This window comes from Vicia villosa, linkage group LG3 (assembly GCF_029867415.1).
Source record: "Vicia villosa cultivar HV-30 ecotype Madison, WI linkage group LG3, Vvil1.0, whole genome shotgun sequence".
Taxonomy (NCBI): Eukaryota; Viridiplantae; Streptophyta; class Magnoliopsida; order Fabales; family Fabaceae; genus Vicia; species Vicia villosa.
Window position 1 is genome coordinate 86,034,381 of NC_081182.1, and position 7,732 is coordinate 86,042,112.

Consider the following 7,732-nt stretch of genomic DNA (forward strand, 5'->3'; position numbering starts at 1 on the left):
ATCAAAATAATAATAAGCATTTTTTCCCTTATAGAGTTCTTATGATTTTGCATGAGTATTTTAAGGTTTGTAGCACCTTTAATGTATCTGAGGAACCTTTTAATTGCTATTAGATGAAATAATCTTGGCTTCTCCATGATCTCCTCACCAAGCCAACCATTTTACATATGTTAGGCCTAGTGTTTCATTATATCTTAGTGATCATATGATTTACTTATACAAAGTTGCATCTACAAGCTCTTGATTTGTATTTTTCTTGAACCTTGTACCTATTTTCGTGGGTGGGATTACAGGTTTGCAATTACTCATCTTGAACTTTTTCAATATGTCTTATGCATATTTCTTCTAGTGTAAGTAAACACAAAATTGTGTCTTCAAAAATTCTATTCTAAGAAAATAAGTCAAGTTTCGTAGATCTAACATTTCAAATTCACTCTACATCTTGGATTTGAACTTTGTCAATTTAACCTCATTTGATCGTGTGACCAATCGATCATCCATATAGAGACAAAATGTGATCCTGCTCATTAGAACCTTTCCCATACACTCCATGTTTTAATGTGCACTTGTTGAATCCTACCTTGATTATAAAATTGTCAATTCTTTTGCTCCATACTCTAGTTTTCTGTATCAATCCATGTAGTGTCTTTCTTAGCATGTACACCTTTTATTCTTACCATTTGATCTCAAAACGTGATGGTTGCTCGACATATAGCTCCTTTTCTAGCGGTCCATTATTAAAAGAAATATTCACATTCAATTGATGCAACTTCCATTCTTTGTATGCTACAATTACAAATATTACAAGCCTTTGAAGGAATCCATTTGCATCTAACATTCCCTTGTACTTAAAAATATTACCATTCACTACTACAAATAATGCTTTTTATGACGAAGCTTTCACCACAAACAATAAAAAACTGAGGGTATATGCAATGGGAGCTCCATGTATTTTTTAAAAAAATTAATTTGTTCCCTCGGTTATAATAAAAACTGACATAAATATATGCTTAGGGTTTGAGATTTGATTCCCAACTCTTGCAATTTTATGTTTTATTTTGAAACAAAATGACATCTTTATTTTTTATAGATTTTACGCCTGATTTTATGCCTCGGTTTTTAGTTAAACCGAGATAAAAACTCTTTAAGTTTTTATTCTTTTTGGAACCAAAGAGGTGCCTTAAATTTTTATATATTTTACTTCGGATATGTTACCTCGGTTTTCAGTAAAAAACCGAGATAAATACTCTCTATATTTTTTTCCCTCAGATTTAATGTTAAGTCTACCTCATTCGTTTTTAGATCCCTAGTAAACGAAAGAACATTCCTTCTCCAGCCAACGAAATAACACCATTATTCTCTAAGGAAGAAGGAAGCCCTAGCGAACGAAAAAACTCTCTCACCATTATTCTCCGGTATGTTTTTCTTGTTGTTGTTATTCTTGTTATTCTCCATTACTATTGTTGTTGTTGTTGAGAAGCTTTATTTTTCTTAGCTGTGTATTATTTTTGTTTTATTTTCAGAAGCTTTATTTATGTTATGGATAGTAGTTGGATGAAAGCCAATAGATTACGTAAAGAGTATGAGAATGGAGTGATACAAATACAATTTTTTGATTTCACGGAAAAAAAAACCTTTATGACAATAATGGTATTTTTTGGTGTCCTTTTAAAAACTGATATAATATGAAAAAATATTCAAGGGAGATTATATTCAATCATTGTGGTTGTGATGGAATAATTCAAAATTACACGAAATAGGTATGACATGGTGAAGGGACAAAAAAAGACCTCTGTTACATACAGTTGAAGATGATGCATTTATGAATGATACTCTATAACACATCATTCGTGACATTAGAGTATATGTTTTCAAGAAAGCTAATGTGGTAGATACTTTGAGAAGAGACATGGAAAATTTATTGTATACGGGATGTAAAAGTTGTAAAAGATTGTCACCTTTGTTAATACTATTTTATCTTAAGGAAAAATGTGGGTGGAAGGATAAGAGTTTCATTGAATTGCTTGAATTGTTGGAAGAAATGCTTCCCGAAGATAACACATTTCTGAACCGTACTTATGAGGCCAAGAAGATATTGTGTACAATGGGTTTGGACAATGTCAAAATACATGCATGTCGTAATGATTGCATCTTATATCGGAAAGATTTTTAAAACTTGAAGGAGTGCCCGAGATATGGGGAGTCACGTTACAAGTAGAAGGACAATGGTGTTGATGACGATGATAATGTAACTAGCAAGCGTGTTTCTGCCAAGGTGATGTGGTACCTACCAAGATTTCCAAGGTTCAAGAGATTGTTTTCTAATGTTAGTGACACAATGAATACTAGATGGCATGCAGATGAAAGAATGTGTGATAGAAAAATTCGCCATGTAACTGATTCATTGCAATGGAAGAAAATTGGTTCCTTATTTTCTGATTTTATCCTTAAACCGAGGAACCTTAGGCTTGGACTTTCCACCAACGGAATGAACCCTTTTGGTAATTTGAATACTAACCTTACGCCATGGTCTGTTCTTCTCATAATTTACAACCTATTTCAATGATTGTTCATGAAGCGCAAGTATATGATGTTATCGATGATGATTTTTGGTCCAAAACAACCAGGGAACGACATAGATGTTTATTTAACGCAATTGATTGAAGATTTAAGACTTTTGTAGGAGGAATGTGTTAATGTTTATGATGCATATACAAGTGATAAGTTTAAGTTGTGTGCCAAGTTGTTTTGCACAATCAATGACTTTCTTACATGCGGTAATTTTTTTTGGTACAACGTCAAAGGACATAAGTCATGTCCTATATGTGAAGTTGATACATGTCACCACTAATTACAAAAATGAAAAAGACAATTTATTTTGGACATCAAAAATTTCTAAGACCAAATCATCCACATCGTAGATTGCAGAAGGATTTTAATGGAGAGTGGGAGTTTGATATCACTCCAAAGCCCTTGACCGGGAAGGAAGTTTATAAAATACTACCACACATTAATTTTGTCTTTGGAAATAAACAAAAGGAATCTCGTGTTGTAAAATATTTGGAAAAATAGTTCATTATTCTTTGATCTTCCATACTGGTCTAGTCCTGGTGTAAGACATTGTCTTGATATGATGCTGAAGGATAGAAAAACACTTAGAAAGGGGGGGTTTGAATAAGTGTAACTTTAAAAACTCTTAAGATAAAAACAATGAACACAATATTTTTATCCTGGTTCGTTGTTAACGAAACTACTCCAGTCCACGCCCTTAGAGTGATTTACCTCAACTGAGGATTTAATCCACTAATCAATTTTGATTACAATGGTTATCCACTTAGAAACACTCTAAGTCTTCTAGAGTATACTGATCACACCTTGATAACTCTAGGAAATCACCACTTAGAAACTTCTAAGTCTTCTAGAGTATACTGATATCACTGATCACTCTAGGAACCTTTTTACAAATCAATGTAAAATAAATGTTTACAAGAGTATTCAAATGCTTCTTAGAAAGCTATAATCACAACTGTGATATTTCTCTTAAGTTCTAAGCTTAACTTTCACTAAGATATTACAAAAAAGTGAGGTTGAAGATGAAGTTCGTGTGTTTTGATTTCAACAGCGTTTCAGTATGTTTGCCAAAAATTCGTTACTGCTTCTGATCAAAACTTCACTATATATAGGCGTTTGAGAAGATGATCGTTGGAGTGCATTTAATGCGTTGCGTGACTGGACAGCTTTGCATTTAATGTTTTCACTGTTTTGTCAACTACCTCGAGCCATGCTTTTCTCTGCTTTTACTGACTTTGCCTTTTGTAGCTTCTAACGTTCCTTTTGTCAGTCAGAGATTAGACTTCATAGTCTGTCATCTAGTACTAACTTCTGATCTCAGATTTTGTTAATACAACGTTTGAATAATCAGAATCAGAGTTACAGCTTGGTGCAGAGCATCTTCTTGTCTTCAGACTTTGAAGTGCTTTAGCGTGATACCATAAGAACTTCAGTGCTTCTGCTTCTGATCTCAAGTTCTTCTGATGCTTCATAGACTATGTTTTGATTCTTCTTGACCATCTTCTGATGTCTTGCGAGAGCATGTTCTGATGTTGCAATCCGGAATCTTCTGAGTCAGTGCTTCTGGGCGCTGAATTGTGCATACTCCTTATATATTTTCTGAAATGGAAAATGCACAGGATTAGAGTACCACATTGTCTTATACAAAATTCATATACATTGTTATCATCAAAACAAGAATATTGATCAGAACAAATCTTGTTCTAACAGATGCATGTGGAGAAAAATGTATGTGATACTTTGATTGGAACACTTCTCAACATTAAAGGCAAGACAAAAGATACTAAGAAATCCCACGAAGATATGGATGCGATGGGTATACAGCAAGAGCTAGCCTTAAAATAAATAGGAAATATAACCTATTTTCCCCCAGCATGTCACACCCTGTCTAAAAAAGAAAATATATTTTGCGATTGTTTGCAGGGTATTAAAGTTCTCCAATGGTACTCATCAAATGTGAAGAAACTTGTGCCAGAGAATGATCACAAATTAGTTTATCAAAATCTCATGATTGTCATGTCTTGATGAAACAACTTCTACTAGTGGTTATCAGTGGAATTTTACCAAGAAATGTAAGGGTAACTTTAACAAGATTGTGCTTATTCTTCAATGTTATATGTAGTAAAGTTATTGATCCTGCAAATTTAGATGACTTGGAACACGAAGCTGCAATTATCTTGTTCCAATTAGAGATGTTTTTCCCTCCATCATTCTTTGACATTATGGTTCACTTAGTTGTTCATCTAGTAAGGGAGATTAGAATTTATGGTCCAGTTTATTTGTGGTGGATGTACGTGGTATAGTGTTACATGATGATTTTTAAAAGGGTATACAAAGAATCATCCTCATTCAAAAGCTTTGATCGTAGAAAGGTACATCAAAGAAGAAGCTATTAAGTTTTGTACAAATTATTTGTCAGAAGCAAACTCTATAAGAATTCCTAAGTCTTGTTATGATGGTAGAGGTATTCAAGGTTTAAATTTTAAGACATTTGATTGAGAGGTAATTTTTCAAGCACATTTTTATATATTGAATAACCTTAGTGAAGGTCAACCTTACTTGACCGCTCACAAAAGTCTTATAAAGGAAAAATTCCCATGTATGATTGAAAAATGGTTGTTGACAAAGCATAACAAAACTTTCATAACTAGGTTTAATGAAAAGATTTCAAAAGATAGTAGTGCATCAGATACTTGCAAATGGATGTCATGCATGCAGAGTGCATACGACATTAGTAAATATTCATACTATACAAAATCAAAGGATGATCGTAGCACAATGCAAAATAGTGGTGTTATGGTTGAGGCTAAATCCATGTACTTTCTATTTCCAAAGATAATAATCATGTACTAGCATTTAGAGCGTACTTTGGGGCCATTGAGGAGATTTTGGATATTGACTAAGTTTCCTTTAAAGTGCATTTATTTAAGTACAAGTGGATTGATAGTAACACTGGTGTAGAAGCCGGTGAATTAGGATTCACACGGGTTGATATTCGAAAGGCAACTTATAAGAACGAACCACTCATCAAGGCAACCCTAGAAAAACAAGTTTTTATGTCGCTGATCCTTCTAACACTAGATGGTCAATTGTTCTTGAAGGAAAACATCTTCCCAATAGTACTGATGAAAATCAAGATTTTAACTATGAAACGCCTTATTTAGCAACACATGTACATCAGTCATCTAAAAAGATGATTCATATGATGTGCATGATATTTATCGTGATCATGAAGAGGGGATATGGGAAAACTAGTAAGTAAATGTTTATATCCCTTAGTAATTTATAATTAATTATTTTACTCCTTTTTAATCATTGTACTATAGATTTAAATTTGTTGTTGATTATCCTAATTAGTTTCAAATGTTGTTCAAATTATAGGTGTTTAACGACGAGTGACAAATCCTATTGGACGGCCTACAAAACTTTCCATTTTGGTTATTGCTTTTGTTGGTTAATTATTATTTTTTTAGTTTTAATGTAAAATTATAAAGTGTCTGTCATTTTGGATTTGCATCTGGTTTAATCAATAAATATTTGTGGTATAATATTTAGATTGATAAATTGAAAAAATGTACAATGTTTTTGTTTCAGGAATCTGCAAATATGGTTATATATTCTGTAATAACGTTCTATAATACAGGTGAAAACGACGGTACTAAAAAATTAACTCCTTGTTTTTTCCATCAATCCGATGTAATAACATTGAGATATTACCTCGTTTCTACAAAACACCGAGTGTTAATATTAGGCGCACCATCCAGTTCTCAAAATAATAAAAATGAAGATGTTGAGGATCGAACCCACGTGCATATAACTTTACTCCTCAGCGCTTAAATAACTGAGGTGTTAAGTGGTAGCTTTTCACGACGCCCATTGTTACCCCGCTTCCATAGCCAAGGTCAAATGCATTTTGCATCCGATGTTAGATGTGTATTTTGTAGTAGTGATTTGGCATGAGCTTCAGATTGTAAACCTAATTTACATCTATATCTTTCTTGCCCGAGTATTTGACTAATTCCCATGTCTAATTCTTCTCAACTTCCCTGAGCTCAACCTTTATAGCTTATTCCTAATTAACATCTTTTATGGCTTGATTGTAATCAATAGGTTCTGATTCAACCGTGATTTTCTCATTTATCTAATCATCATCTTCATGTATTGATTGATTAGGGAATATTTCATAATCAATTAGCATGAATAATTGGATTCTTTTTCTAGTTTACCTTCTTACCTTATGTTTTTGCACAAACTCATATAATTGATCTTCTTACAATATTGCTCTAGAATTGTTTGAGTTTGCATCATTCTACAATGGATTATTTTGAACTTTCTTCTAGTTCCATCCTTTTCTCTCATCGAAGTGCATATATCTACTTATTACCAATTTATTCTCAAAAATTGAGAATAATTTGTATGCATATGTTGAGTGGTAGGCTATGAGGATAATACCATGAATTCTATTATCCAACTTCTTGAACTGAGTGAATACTTCACTTTTATTTTCCATCAAGTAAATCCACATGTATCTGGTGAATTAATATATGTAATTTTGAAATTAGAAATTATCTCCCACTGAATTTACTTCAAATGACTCATATACATCTGAGCGTAGAAACTCTGACTTGTTCTTTAAATTCATAGAAAATTCATGCTTAAACTACTTCCTTGTCTGCATTGTTGCACAACACTCTTCACATAACTGCTTTGGAATTTTGATCCGTGGAAGTCCATACACCATTTTATTCATGTGAATTAGGCTTATACCTCTAATGTTCAGGTGACCATATGTTTGATGCCAAATCCAGTTTTGATCCTCTGTTGTGTTTGATGCAAGATATTGATGGTGAATCATGTTGAATATGATTTTTAAGGATCTATTGGTTGATATAGGTGCCTCAAAAATTACTTTGTAACATGCATCAAATACCTTTAGGTTCTTATCTTCTAACCTCATGGTTAAGTTCTTTTCAAGCAATTGGCTCAAGCTTATCAGGTCACTTGCCTATGAAGGATCATATAACCTGTCATTTATGATTGCTTCTTTCCCATCCTTCTTCTTCACAATAATTTCCCATACCCTCAAATGTATGTGTTATTATCTGCAAATTTAATAGACTTTATCACTAATTCATCAAGCTTGATAAACCAGTATTTGTTG